We start from the raw sequence: 20,086 nt of genomic DNA on the forward strand, positions 1-20,086 counted from the left end.
ATAGGTTGGCAGTTCTGTTATATTTTATAATGTGTAAACACAGCCATTTACTCATACCAACTTGGTGCACAGAAGTTCTCAGTATCTCTAGATATATATCAAATTTAGGAAATACTGATGCCATGCAATTAAATCCAACATCAACATAAATTTTATACTTTGCGATAAGGTACCATCCCATTTCTCAACTGATTACTCTTTGCTCTATGGGTTTACTACATTTCAAAGTACTGAAAAATTATTGCATACTTTGGAACTATTATGATGATTTACAGGATTGGAGACTGTAGTGAAGGAAGTAACTGCAACTGTAATAGAAATAGTAATAACATTAGATTTAGAAGTACAGTCTGAAATACTATGTTTTATATTTGTATATACCATGAAAATATTGTGGGATGGGTTCTATGCCTCTGTGGGGTCGTGTGAAACTATCCATGTGCTTATGAATTTAAAATTGTATTAAGTTGTCATCTTGTCCATGTGCAGCAGCATTATACCTAATGTGTGCAGCTGAATGTGAATTCTCATCACTAGAAATTTCTAGTGTTAACTAAATTCTCAATAAAGAAACAATCTGGCTTTCTGGTAGAGGATTTTGCATATATGCCAATGGCTGCTTACTTTCAGAGTACTGGATACTAAAGACTGTGGCTGCTGTGGCAGGCTACCTAGCTCCGTCTACCTGGAGCAGCTTGCTGTGCATTCCAAAATTGAAAGTGAATTGTCATTTTCTTATCACCACTTCAGACAGCATGGAGTAAGCATGCAGTACCACTGCAATGAAAAGAAACGCTGAAGAAGATTCCTACTACACCTCCAAGTGTCCCAGCAAGAGAAGGTTACTTTTACTTTGAGGGGCCCTTGAACGTGAGATGCAGTTCAAGGCTCCCCATGTGCTCTAATGAATCCTGATGTCTCCCACATCCAAGCCATGCACAAAGATTGAGCCTTCTGTCAAGTGGCTTACTGCCTCCACAATACCTGCTTCATCATCAGGGAGTGTAAAAGGCAACAAGACTCCACCTGCTGGGAGCAGGGTAAAAAGCTAACCTGAGGATTTATCTTAGAGCTTATTATTCCAGGCACCTTGTAGAAACTGCAAGCTCCATGTGCAGGCCAGAGCTGAAAGACAGCCTAGACTGACATGCATTTACATCATGGGGAGATCAGTTTACAACTGGGACAGATATGAGTTTCAGTTTGTACCTGCTTCACAAAATTGTATCACTTCTAGACAGGATGCGGAGAGTGGGGAAGCTTTGCACACTGTGGTGGGTATGCTACCTAGTTTAATGTCAATAGGCTAGAGTCATTTGAAAGAAGGGAACCTCGAGTGAGGAAATGCCTCCATAAGCTCAGGCTGTAGACAGGCCTGTAGGACATTTTCTTAATTAGTTATTGATAGTAGAGGGCCCATCCATTGTGATTGGTCCCACTCCTGGCCTGGTGGACCTAGACTCTGTAAGAAAACAAATTGAACAAGCCAGGAGAATCAAGTCAGTAAGCAGGAATCCTCCATGGCCTCTGGACTAGATCTTGGCTCCAGGTTCCTGCTTGAGTTCATGCTCTGAACTCCTTTGTTGATGGCCTATAATATGAAAGCACAAGTAAAATTAACCCTTTTCTCCATAAGTTGTTTTTTGCAATGTATTTACAGTCATAATCACCTTAACTAAGACAGTGGGAATGTGCATTCATTTGGAGAACAGTATGAGCTATCACTCCCCAGATTAAGTACAGAACTAAACTGTAATGCATCAATCTAGAACAGATATGTTAGTCAAGAAATGGAGGCAATTCATGAGCTCCTTGAATGATAAAAAAAAAAAATAAAGAAAACATGCTCTACATGAACAGACCATGTAATACTGTTCATCCATCAACAGTATTACATTGTTAATTTGTTAAGTGAACAAAGCTAGACCAAATATAAAAGCAAGTACCATATGATCTCATGTATACCCAATACAAATTAGTCTACCTCATAGAACTTAGAATGGAATGATGATGGCCAGAGCTTGGTAGTGATAAGGAAGTGGTGTTCAAAGGGCACTGTGACCGGTAGATTAGAACAAGAACTACCGTGCCACAAAACCATGAGGTGGCATGGTTGACAACTGCTGAAAGCTTCTAAAAGCTAGAGAATGCGTTTTGAATAGCCTCACAATATAAATTTGACATGATTTGTGACTGTGCATGTGGATAAGCTGATTGACACTTTGTCATTTATAAATGCCCCAAACCATTACCTGGCACCCAATAGATATGTACAACTCTTAAGTTTTATATATCTATTTAAGTAGGATATAGTGGCACATGTTTATAATACCAGCACTAAGGAGTCTGAGGTAGAAGGATTTTGAGTTTAAGGCAAGCCTGAGCTACATAGATATTCTCCATTAATATATATATATATATACATTAATTCTTTAAGTTTTACACTTGTATTTTTTATTTTTAAAAATAATACCTTGATTTTCCTAAATGGTACAAGTGATAGTTACATACTTGTACTTCAAGAGGATACTTTAAATTATGTATGGCATCAACACTATCAAATTCTCTGGAATTGTAGGTGAATAGTTATGAAACACAGCAACACATGAAACCTAGTCTTTATGCATCTCTCCAAGAATACCCAAGCAGCACTTGGAAGTACATCTCAGTTCACCTGTTCAAGGAAATGCAAGACAAATCCTTTTAAGAGAAAATACCTCACATGTTCCATGATATGTCAGATGATTTAAACTAAATTGAAGTAAAAATGTGAATTTTCTTTTGGACTATTCAAAAAAAAACTACATCTCATTATAAAATTGCAAAGCCCCCTGCATAAGATTTGCTGTTTTGACAATTCTGTAGAGCTTGCAGTAGTGTTGCCTGTGATGTTCTCTAGATTTGAAATATGTCAAAGACATCTCTTTCAATGACAATTTTGAACTTTTGAGAGAATTGTGTGTGTTGTCTGGAAAGAGAAGCTTTGTGGAAATATGATAACTGTCTTTAAATATTTAAAAGGTTGTCATGTGGAGAGATGGTGAGGTAATGAGTTCTTTTCATTGGAACATTTAAAGAACATTTGTAGAAATTTGCGATATTGTCAGCAGAACACTGAGATCCGTGGTAGTACTTGTTGACATTTCTGTTGTATTGTGTTTTATGCTTCTGATTAGAGAATGCATTTAATTCACAATGATAAAATACTGATGTTGTGTGTGTGTAGAGAGAGAGAGCAGGCATGAAGTACAAAGATAGTATTGAGAGATTTATAAAACATTTTAGAAGTTTGTTCATACCTGCATTAGTTATAATAACCAAAATATAGAAGCCACACAAATGGCTACAGATGAGTAGCTAAACCATGGTGTGTGCATAGAGATGTTATGGTACCTTTGAAAATATTTTGGAAACATGTTACTGTATGGATGAGCCTTTGGTATATTATACCTAATGACATAACCTAGTCACAAAAACAAACAAACAAAACAGTTTTGGGCTTTGTTAAGAAAAAAAAGAGCCCCTGTGTGAAATTCTACTTACCAAGCTCTTTCACAGAAATTCCCTCCTAAGTTGTCTCAAAGACAATCAAATTATCGACAAGATGAGAAACCAGTAACCTCAGAGCCATTGTCTGTTCAAATTGTAGTTTCATTTCCGCTTCCCCTCAGCAGGTGGAAGATGGGTGGAGGCTGTGACTCAACACAAGGCAGCATAGATACACTTACACAGGTCGCATTCTTGAGATTTATTTCATTTTTAATCATGTGTGTGTGTATTAGTGTATTGCGTGCGTGCGTGCGTGCGTGCGTGTGCGTGCGTGCGTGCGTGTGTGTGTGTGTGTGTGTGTGTGTGTGTGAAGGGGGGTGCCCCCAGACACCAAAAGCACTGATTATCCTAGAACTGGACTTACAGGTGGTTATGATCTGCCCTGCAGGGTTGCTAGTAGCATAACTTGGAGGCAGTAAAACTTGCAGGAGCAGTAAAAGATATAAGGCCTGAGCCATCTCTCCAGCTTCATGAGCCAATGCTAAACCACTTATTATTTTGCATTTACCCACACATGCTTTGAAAATGTGTGCACAGTACCAACTAGTGAAAATATTGTTATGTCACATGACCTCACAGCATCATTACTCCTTTAAAAATGATTTTAATATGAACAACCCACACCATGAAGTGAGACGTGACAATAATTAGTCACAAATGAGAAGGAAAGGGCTGCTTTTTCCAATAGTCACCATGTTTTGAGGCTCTTTATCCTCCTCTTTGCTTTGGTCTGTTTAGTGTGTGTTCTCAGTGTCATACAGCTTACAACAAAGCCTGCGTGGTAAAATGAACAGGAAAAAATCTATTTCCTTTGTCTCTATGCCATTTAAGCACAGGCAAAAATGAACCAGATGATGATGAGCAATTAACTGGTGGAATAAATGGAGGTAAATTGTTACAGAAACTGCCCCTCCCCATTTTTTAAACAAGACTATATTACCGTTAAAGTATAGCTGAAGTTAGCCAATTAGTGCAACTCACCAAATTACACAGCCAACTCTGTCAACATTTCTGCAAGAAAATTTCTAGGATGTACAAACGGTATTATGGGTTTAAAAATGGTGTCATTTTATGGTGATGTTCATCTGTTGCTGTTGAAAGAACCCTGTGGTTTACTCTCTTTTCAGCAAGTCCTTTAGATCCGACCTGCATTGGATTCTACCTTGAGCTTTCCAATCAGGTAACATCTCTAACTGCTCTGTGCCAATTTCAAGATACATAATTTGCTTGACTGGCATTTGTCAAGCTGTATAATCAGCAAAGGTGATGGCTAGAGCTTTAATGTTGCTCTGGTTTTGATTTAGTGCAATGCCATTTCTAAGTTTCATTATCTGCAAAAGATTAGAAGAATACGAATCTCTGAGCTTTTCACGTCTCACACTTAGCATGAAAACTAAATTCACTTTAAAGGCCTTATTAAAACAAATTTCATTAAGGCATCTTTGCTTAAAATAAGGTGTTATTTTGAAGAAAGTATTATATAATAAGACTTCTTGACTTGATATTTGAAAGAGCTAATATATCTAGGTCAGAGGCTCACTAACTAGTGAACCTGTCTTATCTATCATCTCCAGAATATACTTGTATTTTTCCCGGGACCTGGAATTCCTCTGGCAGGCATAGTAACACTGGATTGTGTATTATACAAAGTGTAGATCATGTATCCACCATTCTGTTCATAGAATAGAAGGGGGATGTGTAGATAGAAAGAAAACTATTTTATTAGTAGTTTAATTTATACACACTGGGGATTATTTACTTAATATCCTTCCTTCCTTCTCATTAGAAAATTGTTATCCATCATTGGACACCTTTGCTTTTCTTCAACTTCTTAATTCAAGGCATTCGAAATAGTTCAGTCTCATTGAATGCAGTCACTCTCATTGTGATTGTAAACATTGTGCTAAAACAATCAAATTATGTATTGAGAAGCTTTGTCTTCAAATGCTCTCTCATTTGGTCATTTTTCCCTTTGATTAACTGTGCATCTCCCATTTCCTCTTCAGGAACCTCACTCACTTGACCAGACAACTTTTATATGTTCTGATGATTTGGATGACAAGTGTCCCATCATACACTTGGAGCCCAGTTGATGCAGTTTGGGGGAGGTTTGGGTCATACAACCTTGATACAGGAATTACATTACTTTGAGAGTAAAAGCTTTAAGTCACTTCCAGGTCATTCTCTCTGCTTGGCACTTGTAACTGGGGATGTGAGTTCTTAGAGTCTTGTTCAACCGTTGTGGATACTGCCATGCTTCTCAGACATGATAAATCCTAACCCTCTGGAACTTGAAGCAAAAATAATCTCACTCTTCCTTAAGTTATCTTAGTTGTTATGTTTTATCACAGCACATAAAAATGAATAGCACATTTATCTTGTTGTTTCAGTAATAGATTGAATTTTATTTACTATTTTGATGAGCCATGCATGATACCTATAAAATGTTCTTTATGTAAAATGTTATAGAACAAAATTATGTAGTATTTTTATTTTATAAAAATAACAGGGTTACAACATTTAAACAAGAGTTTTCTAAATTTTACTATGTAGTAATGTACTAGATTTTTCTTTTAGGCCAACAAGCAGCTTCCAAATCATGAAATAAAGACTTATTATTAATTTTGAATGCTTAGCCTAGCTTAAATCTTTTCTTGCTAGCTCTTTTAACTTAAATTAACCTGTTTCTTTTTATCTATATTTTGCCTCAGGACTTTTTATTTTTTTCTTACTTTCTTGCTGTCTCTATGTCTAGCTGACTGAGCTTCCTGGCTTCTTGTCCTAACATGTCTCTCATTTTCTCTTCTCTTCTCTTTCTTTCCTCCTTCTGTTTATTCTCTCTGCCTATCCCTCTACTGCCTAGCTATTGGTCATACAGCTCTTTATTAGACCAATCAGGTGCCTTAGGCAGGCAAGGTGAAACAAATGCAACACATTTTTACATAATTAATAATTGCAGCATGAGCAAGTGTAACACATCCTTACATCATTAAACAAATGTAGCATAAACAAAAGTAACACGCCTTTACACAGTTAAAGTAATATGCCACAGCATAAACAAAGTAACACATCTTTGCCTAGTTAAAATAATATTCCACAACATAGTAATTCACTGTGCTACACAGCATGGTGGCACACACCTGTCATGACAACACTAGGGAGCTAAGAACATTGAGAAAATAAGATTATAAGTTTGTAGCCAGCCTAGATCATATACATAGTGATATTTTGTCTCACTAAACAAAATCCATGAGCTAGAAAGAAGACTCAATGCATAAAAGAACTCACTGCCAACTTCAAAGAACTTATTTGGATCCCAGGGACACATACTAGAAAGAATGGACTGATTCCCAAAAGCTGTCCTGTGACCTCCACCTGTTTTTCATAACACACAAAAGCATAAAAATATAAATAAATTTAAAAATAGCAGGTATAAATTTTGGCAGTGTATTTCTCAAATTAAACATTAATGAATTCTATATAATTTTGCATCCATAGAAGATGCCATTTCTTCACCAAATGTGCCAATTTCTGAGTCTTCTAAATCAAAAGTTTCACCAGGTTTTTTTTCATAACATCAAATTTTATATCATGTACATATTCTGTACTATCTCTGTGGTCTTTACTCAGCTTCAGGACGATTTTATTGTCATTCTGTGAAACTCAATGGTAACATTTCTCATTTTTCTCAATGGAGCCTTCCTCCATTTTTCTATGAATTTTCTCTAATTCTGATTGAATACATTTGTTTTAATTATGTGATCATTTACTTCTTAAGAGTCTTCAAGGTCTCAATTCCAACTAGATTATGGTAGAGCAACATGCTCTTAGACCCATTATTACTTCTGATTCACACTAGGACTAATTAAATCAGCAAACCACAGAGGATCCATGAAAATACTGAGTTCTAGAAAGTGTGAGCAGCAGTGGCACTTGCAAGTCATATTAGGTCCAAGGCCACTCACAGTTGGCTCTGCAGTCACTGGGTGACTCTCTTCATGTATGCTTCCTAAATCTTAAGTACAGCACTTAACAAATGGCAGTTGCTTGGGAAAGATCTTATAGTATTTCTTAGCATTCCAACAAATGGGTAAAAACATAACTGAATGAATTGTTTTCTTACACTTGGCTTCCACAAATCTCAACACAGTTTTGAATGGGACAGCTGCTTTTCCTGAACTCATCTTGGCTTGGTATACAATGTCTGTTTACATGTGTGATTACTGACTTATAAAGTTTCACTACTGACAGGTGCTCTTCTACTAGTCATTTTGGTTTTTACCATTCCTTTGTTTATAATAGTAGAATGGAATTTTGCTACATTTAAATTAAAAAGTAAACACTGGGTTTCTTTCCTTTTTGAATTCTTTACCTTTCAAACTGAAGTTAGCACTTCCCCCTCATATGCAGAACAGAGATGTAAAATTATGCGTGTATGTGTGTGTGTGTGTGTGTGTGTGTGTGTTAGACACATGAAAGTTTAAGGGAGACTGAGAAAGGGAAGGAGGAGGACTGCCAGGAGGGTGGAGGTGGGGTAATCCAAGGCCATGGAAGGTGGGTGTCAGGAAAGCAGATAAGCATTTGCCTGGCAGAAGAGCACCAGCCAGACAGGAAGGGGGAATGTGGGTGTGGATGGAAAATAAGAACAAGGATAATGATACATATGTATCAGAACATCACAAGAAACAGAAAATACTTTTAAAAATAAATTAGAAAAATTGCAACTCTCACTACTGGATACTTAACAAGTGTTGGACAAAATATTGAATGTATTTAATTTCAGAAAATTGCAAGAGAGGATATTGGGGAAAATTATAAAGGCCACTCCACGTAGTTAAAAGGAAGATTTATTTAGTGGATGACTTACAAATGAAGGAATGGATAGGTCACGGGGGTCTGGGGAAAGTGTATCGCAATCCAGCGGTGTTCTCTGGAGCTCTGCACAATCAATCTCCACTATCCAGGGTCCAGGCGCAGAGAGCGTGCCCAGAGCGAGCGCTTGCCCATCCAGCTCTCAGGTTTCCAGCACCTCCCCTCGCCCCGCCTCGTAGGCGTGACAGTTGCCAGAGTCTCAATGGGGGTTGGAGCTTCCAGATCCAAGCTGGAATGGCTACCCACTACATCTCCCCCTTTTTGTCTAAATAAGAAGGTTCTAAACTAATACAAGACTATATACAAAGGAATGGTTATCAAATATTGTCCAGAAATAATGAGGGATAATGACCTAGATAAGATGTAACTACAACCAACGCAAACAATATCAAGCAAGAAACACATTCTAAAATCCAGAGAAGTATAGAGCATAGGTAAATGGCATGTTATAAAGATCATTCAAAGGTGTCCTATCCTAAAGAACCTGAATCTAATACTTAATATGTTCTATCTAAAATATTATATATACTAAGTTGTAACTATAACTGCTAGTCTTCAATCCCAACTCACAAATATAAGATAGATAGGACATCTTCTTTAATATTGTAACTATAATTCTTGCTCGGTAATTGTTTTGTTATATGTAATTTTACCATGTTAAAGTTAAAACCTTCCTTTTTAAAAAAAGAAGAAAGGGGAAGTGCTGTGGATATCACTCTATGTAAATAAAACACTGATGGCCAATGACCAGGCAGGAGGTAGGTGGGACAAGGAGAGAGGAGAATTCTGGGAAGCGGAAGGCTGAGGGGGACACTGCAGCCACCACCAGGAGAAGAGCATGTAGAGACGCCGGTAAGCCAACAGCCACGTGGCAAGCTATAGATTTATAAAAATGGGTTAATTTAAGATAAAAGAACAGTTAGCAAGAAGCCTGCCACGGCCATACAGTTTATAAGTGATATAAGCATCTGAGTGATTATTTTATAAGTGGATTGTGGGACTGCGGGGCTTGGGGAACCTGGAGAGAAGCCCTCCAGCAACAAATGGCGCCCAACGGCTCGAGTTTCCACCTTAAACCTGAGAATATTTAATAACCAATTCTAAACAGAGCCAAAACCAGGTTCCTGCTTCTTGTCTCATACGGGCAGCTAGATGCGGCAAAACACAAGTTTGGACACTGGCGGGTTCCTGGCGGGTGCGTTTGACCGGCAGTATGGCGGAAATGAGGCATCTGCCAGCGGCAAATTAAGCTGTGTGGTAGATTTACTCTTTACTAGTATTTAAAAAAAAAAAAAAAAAAAAAAAAAAAAAAGGTTTCTGGGCTACACGCTGCTTTGATAAAAGCTTAGACCCACTATTTCTGAGACTTGATGACTCCCAGAGCTGGTGGAAAACGTACCACTGCCATGTTGGGAAGCTGAAGTGGGCGGAGCCAGCAGCCACAGCGCCGTTTCAGGCTTACAATGGTACAGTTTAAAGCAATAGGCTCAAGGCTCAAGGTAATATAAAACATAAGCCACATAAAGATGGCTACCACACAGAGAATCTGGATTATGTTCTCTTTGATATTCATAACTAAAGAAAAACATTTGATTACAAAAGCTGTTGAGTTATGCCAAAATGTATATTTTAAAGGTACCTTGACTTCAAAATTTGGATATAAGGATATGTTACTTTGGAAAAGAGGTTCTGCTTTTGTTTCCACAGAAAGCCAGAGGCTGTGGACTTGTTCCAGATTAAGATACATCAGGTTTGACCAGCCAAGACCACCTGAAAGGTCTCCGATGACACCATGGCCCAGATGATCCAACATCTAGAATTGTTTCAAGGCAACTGGCTCAGACAATACAGCCTCATGGACTACTCCATGATCTTAAAATGTCCCCATAAGATACAGCGCCCCCCTCCAGCAGGAAGTAGTTAAGACAAGCTACGCCCAAATTCCCAAATATACCAAGCTGGCTTTAGAGGTGGAATTGGCTCACTCCCCCTCTAAACCCAGACATATTGCTTTAAAAAAAAAAAATGGTTAAGAGATTCTTGTGTCCCAAATCAGAAGAGCCCTCTGGTGTGGGACAGAGAAAAACCAATATTTTTATTTAAAACAGGTTGATTATAAATGTGATCTCTTTCTAAAAAAGAAAAGGGGATATGATATATAGGAGGATATGGAGATGATAAGATAAAAGGGTAGATTAATGAACCTACTTTTAAAGAATAACTTGTTTAAAATGTTTTACATTGGTATAGATTTTAGTTTATGTTTAAAATGTTTTACATTGGTATAAATTTTGGTTCATTGATACAAACTTGAAGTTAATTTTGTTATACTCTCTCTATATATGTATATATTTCTATTCTTGTTTGAGGTGTTGTGTTTATATAACTCATTTAAAATTGTAATGGATAATTAAAAAATAGATTAATAATTAGTCATCTATGATAATCATATCTGTAGCCATGTTAGTTAAGTCTTCTAGGTATACATAGATATATTTCAGATAGATAGGTAATCTTCAAACACTTCATAGACCTGGAGAATATGGCATTTAAATAACTTAGAATTCTGTTGATGTGAGACACAATTGCTCCTGGCTGCACCAATTGATCCCGAGAGAATGTTGGGCTTCTAAGACATTTCCATTTGGAAGTTTGTCTTTTTGGCACAAAATGGCCTACTGGGCAAAGAACTGCCCTTGCCTTGACGGCTGACAGTACAAATGCAATGCTGTCCTTTCTGGACAAGCGGGACACAAGGAAAGCGACCACTGTACTCTGCCAAGACAGGGTAAGATGGTCTCTCAGAATTCCTGCTTCTGAAAATGGTCTGTCAGATACTCTAGGCCTGTAGTCAATTTGAATGCACCAACAATGCTGAGAAACATCAGGTGACTGTCCAGGCTGCCAGCTGTCTTGGTCTACTCTTGCAAGATTCCCGAAGTTGCTTGCATCCGTCTACCATTTCTCAGGTACCATTATGTTCCTTCTCAGGTCTTTGATGTGGTTGAAGGCTAGATAGTCATAATTTCCTCAGTTATGATAAAAGATAAGTTAGCTATAAAACCTTAAACTCACAAATATAAGATAGATAGGACATCTTCTTTAATATTGTAACTATAATTCTTGCTCGGTAATTGTTTTGTTATATGTAATTTTACCATGTTAAAGTTAAAACCTTCCTTTTTAAAAAAAGAAGAAAGGGGAAGTGCTGTGGATATCACTCTATGTAAATAAAACACTGATGGCCAATGACCAGGCAGGAGGTAGGTGGGACAAGGAGAGAGGAGAATTCTGGGAAGCGGAAGGCTGAGGGGGACACTGCAGCCACCACCAGGAGAAGAGCATGTAGAGACGCCGGTAAGCCACCAGCCACGTGGCAAGCTATAGATTTATAAAAATGGGTTAATTTAAGATAAAAGAACAGTTAGCAAGAAGCCTGCCACGGCCATACAGTTTATAAGTGATATAAGCGTCTGAGTGATTATTTTATAAGTGGATTGTGGGACTGCGGGGCTTGGGGAACCTGGAGAGAAGCCCTCCAGCAACAGAGATGGACACTGCTTTCCTTGTTTTTAAATGGAAATTAGAAAAAAACTTCTCTGGTTTAAGAAACATGTGAAATAGCAGTGATTGGGCACAAATGCTTCTCTTGTGACCATGAAGCAGGTGTGGTGAACCTTCTTCCGTTTTTGTAAGAACTTAATACACTTGTGTGACTAAAAAAACGAATTGGCCACATACTTACTTCAAAGTGTTAATAAATAAAGTTGCCTGGGGGTCAGAGCTATTAGAGCCATAGCAAGAGCATGGCGGTGGTGGCGCATGCCTTTAATCCCAGCACTTGGTAGGCTGTGTGTTCAGGGATACAGCCAGCATTGGAGACATATGCCTTTAAGACCTGGAGGGCTGTACTTACAGGCAGTGACGAGGCAGTCATGTGTTTGGGTTTACAACCAATGAGAAGGCAGAACAAAAAGACTATATTAAAGACAAACAAACAGAAAGTAGGTCTCTTTTGGAGAGGGAGGACCACCGCAGGAGGAAGGGTAAGCTTTTAGCTCTGAGCTCTGACCTCTTGGCTTTCTCTTTTACATTGGTTCTATGTTTCTTATTTAATAAATAAGACGGTTGGTTACATCTACATCCAAGATGCTCACTGTCCATGGTTAAGTGAATAAATACAAGGCCACCCCAAAGTCACCAGGTTAGCAGAAATGTACCTTGGGTGAGCCTTACAAAGATCACTGAAATAGATGAATAAGGAAGGAAGAGCTTTAAATTAAGGAATTTTAAAATTCATGCTGCATCATTCTTTTGGAAGGATGCTGGGTGAGAAGGAAGCAGAGAACGTACTGAGGTTGCATCTGTCTCCTGTAGTAAATAAAGACACACTATTCAAAAGGATCACATGGTACAGTCCCAATCCAGCCATTCAGAGATGTAACATAACAATTTCCTACAGATTGTCTCTCTTACTACAAAAAATATTTCATATTACCAATTTTTTATTTAGATAGATCCTGTTTTAACCATTGAAGAAACATTGGCTTTGTGAAGGTTTTCTAATTTTGATTAGGCTCATAAAAGTTATACTGTCAATAATATTAATAATTTGATATCATCTACATATATACCAGGCTTTTCATTTTGGGCCACCAACCAGCTCCCTAATTATGACACAGAAACTTATTATTGTTTTGAATGCTTGGCCTAGCTTAGGCACATTTCTGGTTAGCTCTTTTAACTTAAATTAACCTGTTTCTTTTTATCTACCTTTTGCCTTGGGATTTTTACTTTTCTTTCTTCGGTATATTCTGTTTACACTGCTTCTTCTGTCTGTTGGCTGGTGGACTCCTGGTTTCTGGCCCCAGGCACATCCCTTTCCTTCTTGCTCTCTTTTGCCTTCCTCTCAAGCCTAGATCTCTCCTCTATTTATTCTCTCTGTCAACCAGCCCCACCTATGGTTTCTCTGCCCAGCGATTAGACGTTCAGATCTTTATTAGGCTGAGCAGATGCCTTAGGCAGGCAAGGTGAAACAAATGCAATGTATCTTTATATAATAAACCAATGCAGCACAAACAAAAGCAAGATACCTTTACACAGTTAAAGTAATATTCTGCACCATAAACAAATGCAACACATCTCCACAGAGTTAATAATATTCTACAACATATATATGTGATTATTACTATAGATTAACTTATTTTTTGACATTCCAGATGTGATGTTCTACTTGATCTTAGAATATGTACCAAGTGCCTGCTTACTAACTTTATAAACACAGGTGTTCATACCTCTCTGCTGAAATGTATAGCTAATTTTTCACTTTAATATTATATAAAACTATATTTGAAAAATAAAACTCTTTGATTTGTGAAATAATCATACTTTAAAATAAAACCCCCCACTTTATTAAAATAGAACATCTTTCCATGAAGAAATATTTGTATTATTCCACCAGTTAGATTAATATTTCTAACTCTCAATTTCTTAATTTATTTGATGAAGGATTTAAAGGAGAAATTTTCAAAGGATTTTTTGCCTTAAAAATTTGTTAATTATAATAAAATCAGATTGACCTAAATAATATTCTTAATACACTGGAATGATAACATCTAGTGACAAAAATATCATTCATAGTAAATACAATGTTTAAAGTAACATTTTAATATTGTAAATTTTTTACAGCATTTATCTATTTTCTAACTATCTCAGGTCCAGTGAGGTAGGAGTGAATTTGTGATTTTTCTTAAAATTTTCTGTGCAGACATGAAATACAAAACTGGAGAAAATAATAAGAGTTTATTAAAAATGAAATTCATGTTTTACACATACTATATACCATGCTGCTGCATCAGAAGCGTAAATAAACTTTTTTTTTCACCCACAAGAAGGAAGAATTTAACTTTTTTTCCAAAAAGTTTGTTTAGAATGTAATAAATGAGCAGGTGGTTAGGTAGTGGTGTTGACTGAGGATGGTGAATTCACACTGAGGCTAACAACGCCTTTTATTGATAATCTTCTCCCATCTGCTCTGAAGATTTATTCAGACCAGGAAAACGGCAGGTGAGAGAAGTACAAATAGATGGTGTGGAAATCCTCATCCACGCTGTGACTTTGCAAAGTGGATCAATGCTACTGTTGCTTTCCTAGCAGTTTACACAGTTTGGGCTCAGAGCTGATGGGTTAACTTCCTTTGTTGCTTTATTTCTTAATAAGGACAGGAAGGAGCATCCTAAAATGTCAAATTTAGAAACTTAAAAGTGTGGTGGAAATGACCCTCAGTAATAACTTTTATATGTGGCTGTCACTTTCAGTCCATCAGAAGTGAATAGTCTATATAGCCATAGCTGTCTACTTAGCAGAAGGGAATGGGCAGGCTAGAAGATCAAACGGAACAATGCCAACACTTTCTAAATAAAAATAGAATTTCTGTAGGCTGGAGAGATGGATCAGTGGGTAAAGGTACTTGCTGCCAAGCCTGATGACTTAAGTGGCTGAAGGAAAGATCTGACCTCTGCATCTGTGCCATGGAACACATCCCCACACAAAGAGACAAACAAACAGATATACACATGCATACATACATACACACACACACACACAGGCACACACTCACAGACACAAACACACAAATATACATGCACACACACACACACACACACACACACAGATACAAGCCATAAACATACATGTACATGCATGCACACAGAAACACATGCACACAGACACCACACATGAGCATACATACATGCACATACAGACACCTACAGCCATACATACATACACACATGAACACATGTATACGTATGCACACACATATATACACATGTGCATGTGTGAGCACACATAGATATACATGCACACACAAGCACACACAGTCACACACACATACACAAGCACACACACGCGAGGAAAATAAGTGTTGTAAGAATAGTGTTCCCAAGCTAGCAGATACTTTCTGGGCCTTGAAAGGTAGAGTTAGTAAAATTCAAAAGAAAATGAAATCTGGGGGACATAACTCAGTGAGATTAAAGACATAGAGCAAGTTAGTCATGGAGTCTTAGACCTGTAGTCCTAGCCCTCTGGTAGCTATTGTCAAAGGTTCAAAGACAGCCTGAGGTACTGACTCAACCCCTCCCTGACATAAAGTAGAACACATGTGTGTTAAGAATCAAAGGTGGTGTGATGTTAAAATTGAGGTTGAACAAGGACTTCAAATGATGATGAATTGTTTAAGGAGTACAAAATAGATACAAAAAGAAAGGAAGCACCACTGAAGGGAGTTATTTGAGGTAGGAATTAATTTTTGAGTGATAGTTTGACACACAGATGCTAACATCGCAGGTGGTATTTTGTGAGGCCCCTGCATCCATTCTGGGATGTTTCAGGGCCTGATCTTTGCAGGTCTTGTGCAAGCACTTACAAGTCTGTGAGTTTGTGTGTGCAATAGCCCTGTCATGACTGACAAACACTGGTTGGTTGGATGCTGTCTCTAATTAGAATGTTTCCTGTCCTATTTCTCTCCATCTTGTTGGTGCTAAAAATCAGCAAGTATGCAGAGTAGGAGAAAACGAATCACAATAGTAGATCTATGAGGAGCAAGACCTACAGCCTACACCTAATACTTTCTTACCTGGCCACTTTTTGGTGAATGTCTAGTTTTACACAATGGTGGCCTTTTCACTGGAATGAGTTCAGATGAAGTGAAGAAGCCATTTGCTAGTGACAGCAGCAACCCACCATCTCCATGATGACAACATCCCCGCTGCCTGAGGCTGGCCATCAGCTGACTTAAGCTTAGAGCTAGGTCAAAAATTTAAGGAAAGCACAGAGAAGCAGACCACCAAAGAGGATGATGACAAAATCAAACTTATCCTGTGAGCAAGCCCAAAGCAGACCCCCAGGGAAGAAGATTACAGCAGCTATTAACCTCTAGCTGACACGCTGTGTCTGGAGCAAGCCAGAGGAGAAAACAGAAACTTCCCTGAACACTGATGTCCCTAGAGAAAAGTGGTAGACATAGACAACAAGTTGCTCAATGGACACTTCTGAATAATTGCTGGTTCAGAATGAAACTATGCTGACCCCCAATGCCTGCTATGAAGTCAGTTTACAGAACAAATTCAATAGCTTGGGATGAAAGGTAACAGCAATAGATATGGCAATGGTTTGAGTTATAGGGAAAATAATTAAAAGAATTCCCAAGGGAATGCTAACCACATAAATAACGTTTGTGTGTGTGTGTGTGTGTGTGTGTGTGTGTGTGTGCGCGTGCGCACGCACACACACACACACACACACACACAAACATAAAAACAATAAGAAAATCACAGACAAAGGAACAATGGTGAATTTTCAGGTTAGAAGTAGAGAAACATGGAGTGAAATCTATCATTACAAGTTCATTAATGGTTCATATTCCACATGAGTGACAAAACTAGAAGACACACAGATATGCATTGCATACACAGAAAGGGGGTGCAGAACAGAGATAGTGTATCCAGGCACTGAAATTCAATTTAGATAACAAAATACTTTGGGTTAGCACTAGACATATTCTCAAAAAAAAAAAAAAAAAAAAAAAGGACAACGACTAAATGCTGAAAGGTGAAAGGAGTTTATAATACAGAGCTTCCATGCTTCCATGGAAATAATCAATGAAGAGTTTGAATTCCATAACTTAGTAATTAAATTACTAAAGCCATAACACTTTCTGTTTAAAGTGAAACATTTCCAAAATTAGATGGTGGCAGCATCATTAACTCCAATAACATTGTTGACAATGGTTGAACAGTACAAGTAAAATGGGTAAGTATTCTGATATGTGAAAATAATCTCAGTTAATTACCATTAATAATCCTGTATTTGCTTCTTTGGGATTTGCTGGTGTGAGAATCTCTATTGCCTGTGTTTTCATGGGTGGATCAAACTTCTTTTGGTTGGGGTTTTCTTTTTAGTCCTTTCTATAGGGCTGGATTTGTGGATAGGTATTGCTTAAATCTGGTTTTGTCGTGGAATGTGTTGTTTATTCCATCTATGGTGACTGAAAGTTTTGCTGGGTATAGAAATCTGAGCTGGCATCCATGGTCTCTTAGTGTCTGCATAATGTCTGTCCTGGATCTTCTGGCTTTTAGTCTCCATTGAAAAGTTGGGTGTTATTCTGATGGGTCTGCCTTTACATGTTACTTGGCCTTTTTCCTTTGAAGCTCTTAATATTCTTTCTTTATTCTGTGTGTTTAGTGGTTTGATTATTATGTGGTAAGAGGACCTTTTCTTGGGGTCTAGTCTATTTGATGTTCTGTAAGATTCTTGTGTATCTTCATAGGTATGTCCTTCTTTAGGTTAAGAAAGTTTTCTTTTATGATTTTGTTGCATGTAGTTTCTGTGCCTTTGAGCTGGTATTCATATGTTTGGTCTTTTCAGAGAAGTACACCCCCCCCCCAAAAAAAAAGGAAGGAAGGAAGAAAACAAGGAAGATGAGTGAACAGATGATAGATTGATAGAGCGATATAGATAGATGGATAGATAGATAGATAGATATAGATGATAGATAGGTAGATAGATATAGAAAGGAAGAAAGAAAGACAGAAAGAGAGAGATAAAAGAAAGAAAGAAAGAAAGAAAGAAAGAAAGAAAGAAAGAAAGAAAGAAAGAAAGAAAGAAAGAAAGAAAGAAAGGCTGGATTCAATCCATTGTTGAGGTTTCCAAAATGAAATGAACATTTGGACATGAGACTAGACTGTAGGTTTTTTTTTAAAAAAAAAATAGGGAGATTTCTAAGTGATGTAGAGAATATATATTCTTGAGAATACTATCAAAATTCACATGGATACCTTTTGTCTAGTATTTGCTGTAATGTAGCTTATGCAATATCTGGTTACCTTTGAGAATAAGCTATATAGCACTCCATATGCTTCTATGTTTATATCAAAGTACATACAATATATCTGATGCCTTAAGTACAAATAATTTCTATAGAAGACAGAAAAAGTTGTCAGAAAATTTCATGGCTCCTAAAATAAAAAAAAATCAATAAGTCATTGTTAATAGTGATAAGTCATTTTTTTGTTGACATGAAACATACTATTTTTTTGCATCCAATGTTATTAAACATATAATTTTGTCATGCATGTAGAGGGACCTCAGAGTCTGCTCAAGACACCCCAAGACCAAGTTCATAGCACAATAGACATTTATTTACTCCAGAGGGACAGAGGGCAGGGATGAGGGGAAAAGCCAGGAAACAGATCACAAGAGAGAGGAGAGAAAAGGGGAAGGACAAAGGACTGCCTCTGGAGAGAGACAAGACAGATGTGGCCCATAGGCAAAAGGTAATTTATAAATGTAATTTATAAAGGGAAACCCTGTGTTGGGTGATTGTTGAATTTTGATTGGTCATGTTAATGAAGGTTACCAAAAAGGGGCTTTTGATTGTTTGATACTTTGATAGCTAGACCTTGGTAGTCAGCCTCAGGAGGAAGAAGTGGTCAAATAAGGGAATGGACCTTGGCAGTCTAGGTCCAGGAATGTTATGTTTTTTAGCAAGGGAGAGGAGAGGGGGTAAAAGGCAAAACCTGTCTGCGATGTTTCCCATGCTTGGGCCTATGTTTGGCATGGAAGAGCCCCTTGAATATGTCTTCCAGATTATTCCTGATTTCAGCAGGGACTTAATTCTTAAATGGAATTCTTAAATGCTAAGAATGCATTTACCAAAGATGTCTTTGTTGAAATAGGCCGGTGTTTTTATTAGTTCCTAAGCACTAGCCTCTTTAAATCTGTCTTAGAAAGCACTTTGAACACAGGATGTTACAGTATAATATGCTAAACTTAGAAATGAAGCACATGACTTGAAGCAGAAGATCACTGTACAATTATTAATTAGTATTACAAATTTGAGATACATTTATCTTCAAAGCAATTTAATGCAAATCAGAGCAAATGATTAAGGAACAACATAATTATATCCAGCTTGTGACCTACCAAAGATAGGACATGACACATGCATTAAAGCAGAAGGAAGAAGTAGATAAGTTAGTTAACCCAAACCATCCTCAAACTTTAGAGAAGTATAGCATTAATCACTAGTGTGTTCCTCTCTGTCTTCAGTTTAAAAATTCCAGGGTTGGAAGTGGGTGCTCACAGAGCCTGGGAAGTGCTCCTCAGTGCTCCTGATTCACTTTGGTAGTGAGCCACTCTGCTGCTGATGGCATCTGGATTTGCCGAAGTGATGCTGAGGGTGTGAAAATAGGAGCCACACGTGAAAATAGGAGCCACACAACCAGGCTTGTGTTGAGGGCACTACCACATCACCACCTTCCTTCATGTGGTCTATGCAGCCACTTTTAATAACAATATAGTTTCTAATAAACACACCGCTGTGCACACATGTGCTGTCTCAGTTTATTGTCTTAGCTAAGCAAAGCCTTCAAGTAGGCCCTGAGGATTTTTTGGGATGTGAATGCCTGTCTACACAAAAAATCTCATTTTTCCATCCTTCTGATATGTTGAATGTTATGGTACATCGGATAACTTGAAGCTAATTGGTTGTTCTGATCATTAAAAAAGAGAGGGGTTCAACCCAGCACAGGAAATTTGCTTAATAGGTTGTTAGTGCCCTAACTTCTTCACACACAATCCCATCACTCTCTGTCTCTGTCTGGGT

At 37.7% G+C, this 20,086-nt stretch overlaps 1 protein-coding gene across 1 annotated transcript in view; it reads left to right on the forward strand.

Moving 5' to 3' along the window:
- The window catches only part of Cntn5 (contactin 5), a 1,130,804-nt gene that overhangs the window by 206,019 nt on the left and 904,699 nt on the right, over positions 1 to 20,086 (forward strand). The window lies entirely within an intron of this gene.

Source organism: Peromyscus leucopus, chromosome 7, assembly GCF_004664715.2.
Source record: "Peromyscus leucopus breed LL Stock chromosome 7, UCI_PerLeu_2.1, whole genome shotgun sequence".
NCBI lineage: Eukaryota > Metazoa > Chordata > Mammalia > Rodentia > Cricetidae > Peromyscus > Peromyscus leucopus.